The sequence below is a fragment of the Gorilla gorilla genome, chromosome 10, assembly GCF_029281585.2.
Source record: "Gorilla gorilla gorilla isolate KB3781 chromosome 10, NHGRI_mGorGor1-v2.1_pri, whole genome shotgun sequence".
Lineage (NCBI taxonomy): Eukaryota > Metazoa > Chordata > Mammalia > Primates > Hominidae > Gorilla > Gorilla gorilla.
In genome coordinates this window covers 22936272-22945675 of record NC_073234.2, presented here as the reverse complement: position 1 = coordinate 22945675, position 9404 = coordinate 22936272, and positions in this window count along the sequence as shown.

Sequence of the window (9404 nt, the reverse complement as noted above, 5' to 3'; positions counted from 1 at the left end):
TATAAGATCCTCTCTCATATAAAGTCATTTTTCTTTTATCCTTTATTTACCAAAAAGCACCTCTTTATGTCTCTTATTTCCTGGTTTATTTACCTTGCTTTGTATGTAATCTTTAAATAGACTTTGAATTAAACACAAAAATTTACCCTTTAATAAGAATACATTTTTTAGAAAAAATGTTTTTCTGCAGTATAATTTTTTAAATTGGAAATTAGACATTTAATGAATATCTATTATTTAATTTGATATAACTTTAGATTCTAAATTATATGACAAGTTTGTTTACAAGCATTTATTACATTTGCCCAATTATTTAAGTTTTAATAATTTACCTAGTATTCATAAAAACTGTGATAGTCATCATTTAAAATTATTTTTTCTGTTAGCCACTTTTATAGCCTATGAATTTCAGGTGTTTAAGAAACAGCGTTAACTCTTTGGATATTACCAATAACTCAGGATTTAGCTGTTTTTATTAAACTAACAATATTAAATGTCTTATTTATCAAAAATTAAACTACCAAAGATCATTCGCTTTGGGGCTGAGTTTATAGTTTTATAGCCCTTGTGCCAAATTTTGACACCTTATAGTTTTTGGCAGGTTAAGTGTGAAATCACTTGATCAATAAATGCAAACAAAATGCTGAAAATTCTTAAGAAATCTCTAATATTACTTTACCAATAATTTTAAAGCCAGCTTATTTATCAAAGCTTTTACTTAAAGTAAACTTGAAAAGCATTTGGGCTTATTATTAATTTATGAGTATGCCTTAACTTTAAGCCAATTTGGTACCTTTTAACCAAAATATATAACAAAATATGTGTCCATAGGCATAAACACCTGTATACACACTCATACGAAGATCCTATAGCTTTTACATTAGACCTTTAGCCATGACATATTAATACAATCTTACTGGTTTACAAAAATAAAAAACAGCACACAAAAAACATGCATGTATCCAAACAGTAGTATTTATCTCAGTAGAAAAATAACAGCAAATTTAAAGCAGGCAGAAAACCAAATAGAGAAATACAGAATTTAGGAACTAAATGGTTGCAGGTTAACCTTTGGGCTCTGAATTTTTTCTTGATGTAATTTGCCCATCAGTTTAAAATGTGCACAACAGGCCATAATATGGAACCAGCTGGAATACAAGAAAAGCTGGCATGTCTTCAAACTTTTCCATTTTACACAAATGCTTGCAAGTAGAGGTGGCATGAAACCACAGGGTGCTTGAAAAAGGGTTATTCTCCTTATCTTTTTTTAAATTTTATTTATTTATTTATTTTTATTTTTTGGGTTTTTAAAAAATTTTTTGTATTATACTTTAAGTTCTGGGATACATGTGCAGAATACGCAGGTTTGTTACAAAGGTCTACACATGCCATGGTGGTTTGCTGCACCCATCAAACCATCAGCTATATTAGGTATTTCTCCTAATACTATCTCTCCCCTGGCCCTCTACCTTCCAACAGGCCCTGGTGTGTGATATTCACCTCCCTGTGTCCATGTGTTCTCATTGTTCGACTCCCACTTATGAGTGAGAACATGTGGTGTTTGGTTTTCTGTTCTTGTGTTAGTTTGCTGAGAATGATGGTTTCCAGCTTCATCCATGTCCCTGCAAAGAACATGAACTCATCATTTTTTATGGCTGCATAGTATTTTATGGTGTATATGTGCCACATTTTCTTTACCCAGTCTATCATTGATGGGCATTTGGGTTGGTTCCAAGTCTTTGCTATTCTGAACAGTGCCATAATAAACATACATGTGCATGTGTCTATAGTAGAATGATTTATGCTCCTTTGGGTATATACCCAGTAATGGGATTGCTGGGTCAAATGGTATTTCTGGTTCTAGATCCTTGAGGAATTGCCACACTGTCTTCCACAATGGTTGAACTAATTTACCCTCCCACCAACAGTGTAAAAGCATTTTTATTTCTCTACATCCTTCCAGCAGCTGCTGTTTCCTGACTTTTTAATGATCACCATTCTAACTGGCATGAGATGGTATCTCATTGTGGTTTTGATTTGCATTTCTCTAATGACCAGTGATGATGAGCTTTTTTTCATATGTTTGTTGGCTGCAAAAATGTCTTATTTTGAGGAGTGTTTGTTCATATACTTCGCCCACTTTTTGATGGGGTTGTTTTTTTTCCAATACTATGTCAGCAGTGGTGAGAGAGGGCATCTTTGTCTTGTGCCGTTCTCAAAGGGAATGCTTGCAGCTTTTGCCCATTCGGTATGATATTGGCTGTGAGTTTGTCATAAATAACTCTTATTTTGAAATATGTTCCATCAATACCTAGTTTATTAGGTTTTTAGCATGAATTTTATTGAAGGCATTTTCTGCATCTATTGAGACAATCATGTGGTTTTTGTCATTGGTTCTGTTTACATGATGGATTACGTTTATTGATTTGCATATGTTGAAACAGCCTTGCATTCCAGGGACAAAGTCAACATGATCATGGTGGATAAGCTTTCTGATATGCTGCTGGATTTGATTTGCCAGTATTTTATTGTATTATTATATATTTTTTATTATTGTATTATTTTATTCATCAGGGATATTGGCCTGAAATTTTCCTTTTTTGTTGTGTCTCTGCCAGGTTTTGGTATCAGGATAATGCTGGCCTCATAAAATGAGTTAGGGAGGATTCCCTCTTTTTCTGCTTTTTGGAATAGTTTCAGAAGGAATGGTACAAGCTCCTATTTGTACCTCTGATAGAATTTGACTGTGAATCTGTCTGGTCCTGGGCTTTTTTTTGGTTGGTATGCTATTAATTTCTGTCTCAATTTTAAAACTTGTTATTGCTCTATTCAGGGATTCCACTTCTTCCTGGTTTACACTTGGGAGGGTGTATGTCCAGGAATTTACCCATTTCTTATAGATTTTCTAGTTTATTTGCACAGAGGTGTTTATAGTATTCTCTGATGGTAGTTTGTATTTCTGTGATATCAGTGGTGATATTGCCTTTATCATTTTTTATTGCATCTATTTGATTCTCCTCTCTTTTCTTCTATATTAGTCTGGCTAGTGGTCTATCTATTTGGTTGATCTTTTCAGAAAACCAGCTCCTGGATTCATTGATTTTTTAAAGGGATTTTCATGTCTTTATCTCCTTCAGTTCTGCTCTGATCTTAGTTATTTCTTGCCTTCTGCTAGCTTTTGAATTTATTTGCTTTTGCTTCTGTACTTCTTTTAACTGTGATGTTAGGGCATCATTTTTGGATCTTTCCTGCTTTCTCTTGTGGGGATTTTTGTGCTATTAATTTACCTGTAAACACTGCTTTAGCTGTGTCCCAGAGATTCTGGTACGTTGTGTCTTTGTTCTCTTTGGTTTCAAAGAACTAGTTTATTTCTGCCTTAATTTTGTTATTTACCCAGTAGTCATTCAGGAGCAGGTTTCCAGTTTCCTTGTAGTTGTGTGGTTTTGAGTGAGTTTCTTAATCCTAATTTCTAATTTGATTGCACTGTGGTCTGAAAGACAGTTTGTTATTATTTCTGTTGTTTTGTACTTGCTGAGGGATGTTTGACTTCCAATTATGTGGTTGATTTTAGAATAAGTGCTATTTGGTGCTGAGAAGAATGTATATTCTGTTCATTTGGGGTGGAGAGTTCTGTAGATGTCTATTAGGGCCACTTGGTCCAGAGCTGAGTTCAAGTCCTGAATATCCTTGTTAATTTTCTGTCTCGTTGGTCTGTCTAATATTGACAGTGGGGTGTTAAAGTCTCCCACTATTATTATGTTGGCATCTAGGTCTCTTTTTTGGTCTCTAAGAACTTGCTTTATGAATCTGGGTGCTCCTGTATTGGGTGCATTTATATTTAGGATAGTTAGCTCTTCTTGTTGCATTGATCCCTTTACCATCATGTTATGCCCTTCTTTGTCTTTTTGATTTTTGTTGGCTTAAAGTCTGTTTTATCAGAGATTAGGATCACAACCCCTGTTTTTTGCTTGTGTGTTTGTTTTGCTTTCCATTTGCTTGGTAAATATTCCTCTATCCCTTTATTTTGAGCCTATGCGTGTCTTTGCACATGAGATGGGTCTCCTGAATACAGCACACTGATGAGTCTTGACTCTTTATCCAATTTGCCAGTCTGTGTCTTTTAATTGGGGCATTTAGCCCATTTACATTTAAGGTTAATATTGTTATGTGTGAATTTGATCCTGTCATTATGATGCTAGCTGGTTATTATGCACGTTAGTTGATGCAGTTTCTTCATAGTGTGAATGGTCTTTACAATTTGGCATGTTGTTGCAGTTGCTAGTACTGGCTGTTTCTTTCCATGTTTAGTGCTTCCTTCAGGAGTTCTTGTAAGGCAGGCCTGGTGGTGACAAAATCTCTCAGCATTTGCTTGTCTGTAAAGGATTTTTTTTCTCCTTCATTTATGATGCTTAGTTTGGCTGGATATGAAATTCTGGGTTGAAAATTCTTCTGTTTAAGAATGTTGAATTTTGGCCCCAACTCTCTTCTGGCTTGTAGAGTTTCTGCAGAGAGATCCACTGTTAGTCTGATGGGCTTCCTTTTGTGGGTAACCCAACCTTTCTCTCTGGCTGCCCTTAATATTTTTTTCCTTCATTTCAACCTTGGTGAATCTGATGATTATGTGTCTTGGTGTTGCTCTTCTCAAGGCATATCTTTGTGGTGTTCTCATATTTCCTGAATTTGAATGTTGGTCTGCCTTGCTAGGTTGGGGAAGTTCTTCTAGATAATATCCTGAAGAGTGTTTTCCAACTTGGTTGCATTCTCCCTGTCACTTACATGTATACCAATCAAACATCGGTTTGGTCTTTTCACATAGTCCTGTATTCTTTGGAGGCTTATTTCATTCCTTTTCATTCTTTTTTCTCTAATCTTGTCTTCACACTTTATTTCATTAAGTTGATCTTCGATCTCTGATATCCTTTCATCTGCTTGATCAATTCATCTATTGAAACTTGTGTATGCTTCACTAAGTTCTTGTGCTATGTTTTTCAGCTCTGTCAGGTCATTTATGTTCTTCTCTAAATTGGTTATTCTAGTTAGCAGTTCCTATAATCTTTATCAAGGTTCTTAGCTTCCTTGCGTTGGGTTAGAACATGCTCCTTTAGCTCAGAGGCATTTGTTATTACTTACCTTCTGAAACCTACTTCTGTCAATTCGTCAAACTCATTCTCTGTCCAGTTTTGTTTCCTTGCTGGCTAGGAGTTGTGATCCTTTGGAGGAGGAGAGGCTTTCTGGTTTTTGCAATTTTCAGCCTTTTTGTGCTGATTTCTCTTCATCTTCATGGATTTATCTACCTTTGGTCTTTGATTTTGGTGACCTTCAGATGGGGTTTTGGTGTGGATGTCCTTTTTGTTGATGTCAATGTTATTCCTTTCTGCTTGTTAGTTTTCCTTCTAACAATCAGGCCCCTCTGCTGCAGGTCTGCTGAAGTTTGCTGGAGGTCCACTCCAGACCCTGTTTGCCTGGGTATCACCACGAAAGGCTGCAGAACAGCAAAGTTTGCTGCCTGTTCCTTCCTCTGGAAGCTTCTTCCCAGAGGGGAACCTGACAGATACCAGCCGGATCTCTCCTGTATGAGACATCTGTCAACCCCTGCTGGGAAGTGTCTCCCAGCCAGGAGGCACAGGGGTCAGGGACCCACTTGAGGAGGCAGTCTGTCCCTTAGCATTGCTCAAATGCTGTGCTGGGAGATCTGCTGCTCTCTTCAGAGCTGTAGGCAGGAATGTTTAAGTCTGCTGAAGCTGCGCCCACAGACGCCCCTTCCCCCAGGTGCTCTGTCCCAGGTAGATGGGACTTTTATCCGTAAGCCCCTGACTGGGGCTGCTGCCTTTCTTTCAGAGATGCCCTACCCAGAGAGGAGGAATCTAGAGAAGCAGTCTGGCTACAGTGGTTTTGCCAAGATGCGGTGGCCTCTGCTCAGTTCGAACTTCCCCGTGGCTTTGTTTATGCTGTGAGGGGAAAACCGCCTACTCAAGCCTCAGTAATGGCGGAAGCCTTTTTCCACATCAAGCTGGAGCATCCCAGGTTGACTTCAGACTGCTGTGCTGGCAACGAGAATTTCAAGCCAGTGGATCTTAGCTTGCTGGGCTCCATGGTGGTGGGATCCACTGAACTAGACCATTTGCCTCCCTGGCCTCAGCCCCCTTTCCAGGGGGGTGAACGGTTCTGTCTCGTTGGCTTTCCAGGTGCCACTGGGGTATGAAAAGGAATTCCTATAGTTCACTCGGTGTCTGCCCAAACGGCCACCCAGTTTTGTGCTTGAAACCTAGGACCCTGGTGGCATAGGCATCGGAGGGAATCTCTTGGTCTGCAGGTAGTGAAGACCATGGGAAAAGCATAGCATTTGGGCCGGAATGCACCGTTCCTCATGGCACAGTCCCTCATGGCTTCCCTTGGCTAGGGGAGGGAGTTCCTTGACCCCTTGTGCTTCCTGGGTGAGGTAACACCCCACCCTGCTTCTGCTTGCCCTCTGTGGGCTGTGCCCACTATCTAACCAGTCCCAGTGAGATGAGCCAGGTACCTCAGCTGGAAATGCAGAAATCACCCGCCTTCTGTGTTCATCTCGCTGGGAGCTGCAGACTGGAGCTGTTTCTATTCAACCATTTTGCCATGCCCCATTCTCCTTATCCTTTGTTCTTAATAATTCTTAAATAATTTGTTTCCTGCCTTTCTATTTTCTTTCTTTTTTTCTTTTTTTATATTAAAAGGAGGAACTAAGCTGTAGCCTAGGGTTTAGTGTGGTGGACTGATGTGTGCTGATTGTGGGCAGGACTCTACAGTGCTTCACCACTGAATCATTTCCACCCTCTTACATGTTTCAGTTTCTCTCTCTGTTGATTTTTCACCTCTCAGAGGGCTCAGAATGCGCAGTGGTCAGCTCTTATATATGTTTCCTGGATGAGCCCTTTAAAACTAATTTTGTTGGGGGTGTTCCCTCTAGGGCCACTGCATGTCACAGAGGGTAAACCCCGCAGGCACTCTCACTTGGCCTCTGGTCACCCAGGGGCACCTTTCAGCTGGGGGAAACAAAATGCCCTTTCTCTTCAGAGCTAAGGAGCTTAGTCTCCCATTTTATCTATGAAAAGGGCAATTCGGTTTCTCATGCAAATATGCAGACAAACCGGTTGAGCTTCATATTGGGGAAAAAACAATGGAGAAGACACTTTAGAATGCACTCCCATACTAGAAACCAAATGGGGTGCTTGAAAGGGGGTTGTTCTTCTTGTCTTTAGAAAAGGAAAATGGAGAGGACTCTTTATAATGCACCTCTGAACTAGCATTAGGATCCTAAATAACATCCTAGGAGAAAAAAAACCCACCTTAGAATAAATCAAGAACCATCAACCTAGCTCTGAGTTCAGGCAACTCCTTCATGTTCTGAGTCTTCTCAGAGGGCCCACATGTCTAGGTGCCAAGTTATTGACAAATAGAGTCATACTCTGTAAAACATATGAAGAGATTTATTCTGAGCCAAATATGAATGACCAATTGCCCATGATACAGCCCTCAGAAGAGCCTGAGAACGTGTCCAAGGTGGTCAGGCCACACATGGTTTTATACATTTCAGGAAGACATAAGACATCAATCAATACATGTAAGATGTACATCGGTTTTGTCCAGAAAGGCAGAACAACTGCAAGCAGGGGTTTCCAGGTCATAGGTAGATTCAAAGATTTTCTGATGGGCAGTTGAAAGATTTAAGTTATTGTCTAAAGATTTAGAATCAATAGAAAGAAATGTCTGGGTTAAGATAAAGGGCTGTGAGACCAGGCACCGTGGCTCATGCCTGTAATCCCAGGACTTTGGGAGGCTGAGGTGGGCAGATCACTTGAGTCCAGGAGCTGGAGACCAGCCTGGCCAACATGGCAAAACCCATGTCTACTAAAAATACAAAAATTAGCCAGGCATGGTGGCACATGCCTGTAATCCCAGCCAGTCAGGAGGCTGAGGCATGAGAATCACTTGAACCCAGGAGGCAGAGGTTGCAGTGAGCCCAGATTGCACCACTGCACTTCAGACTGGGTGACAGAGCAAGACGCTGTCTCAATAAAAAGATAAGGAGTTGTGGAAACCAACGTTTTATTATGCAGATGAAGCCTCCAGGTAGCAGACTTCAGAGAGAATAGGTTGTAAATGTTTCTTATCAGACTTAAAAAGGTGGTAGACTCTTAGTTAATTCTCTCCTGGATCAGGAAAAAACAAAAAAAACAAAAAAAAAAACCTTGAAAGGAATGAGGATTATCTACAGAATGTAGATTTTTTCCCCCACAAGAGACAGCTTTGTAGGGCCGTTTAAAAATATATCAAATAAATATATTTTAGGGTAAAACACTTGGATTTGTCACCTCTCAGAGGATTCAAAATGCAGAGTGGTTAGCTCTTACATGTGTTTTCCGGATGAGCCTTTTAAAACTTATAGACCTGATATCTGTCATGTAATGCTATATTAGAGTCAGGCTGGAATTTCGTGTCTTATTTCTACAAAAAGTCTGTTTTGTCAGTCTTAAGATCTCTGTTTTAATATCAGTGCTGGTCAGTTGTGCCTGAATTCCAAAGGGTGGAGAGTATGAGACATGTGTCACCCCCACTTCCCATTATGGCCTGAACTAGTTTTTAAGATTAACTTTGTAATGCTCTTGGCTAAGAAGAAGGGTCCATTCAATTTATTGAGGGGACTTAGAATTTTATTTTTGGTTTACACCCTGTGAACTGAAGCTAGACAACTTAAACTTTAGGAGAAAATAATGGCAACCTGTTTATATACAAAAATTATTTTCATCTCTATCTACTGATATATGGACTTCAGAATAATATGGCCTATGTCGGTTTTCCAGGATTGTTCTTCCTTTTTTGTTTATTTGTTGTTTTCTTTCTCTCTTTCTCATCCTATTTTTTTCTTCATAGAACATGAGGCTTCACAACCTGCTAAAATAATAGTTTCTAACAATGTGGGACCTATTTATCTGGGAATAAACTATCCTGGTCACAAGAGATCAGACAAAACCTAAGACCAGAGACTCATTTTTCTCTAAAATTCTTTCTCTGAAAGATTTTAAAAAGAAAAAGGGGGAACAGAAGTGAAAGGAATATAAAAACTTAGGACCCCAGCTCACTATGCCAAAAGGAAAAAAAATAAGCTGAAAGCTGAATCATGCAGGAAGCTGCCTTTCCTTTTATTCCTAAGCAGAGAGATACAGATAAAAGGTGAAATATCTCCCCTAGTTAGCTAATCTGTGTTGACTTTATCTTATGTAAAGTGCCAGTTTACTAAACATGAGATGAATACATAATTGACTATTCCCATACCTGCACCTTTTCTATTGCAACATGTGGATTTAGTAATGTGACTGTTTTTCCCATTCAAATATTGAAGCCCTCAAAATTATCTTTGGAGAAACATACAG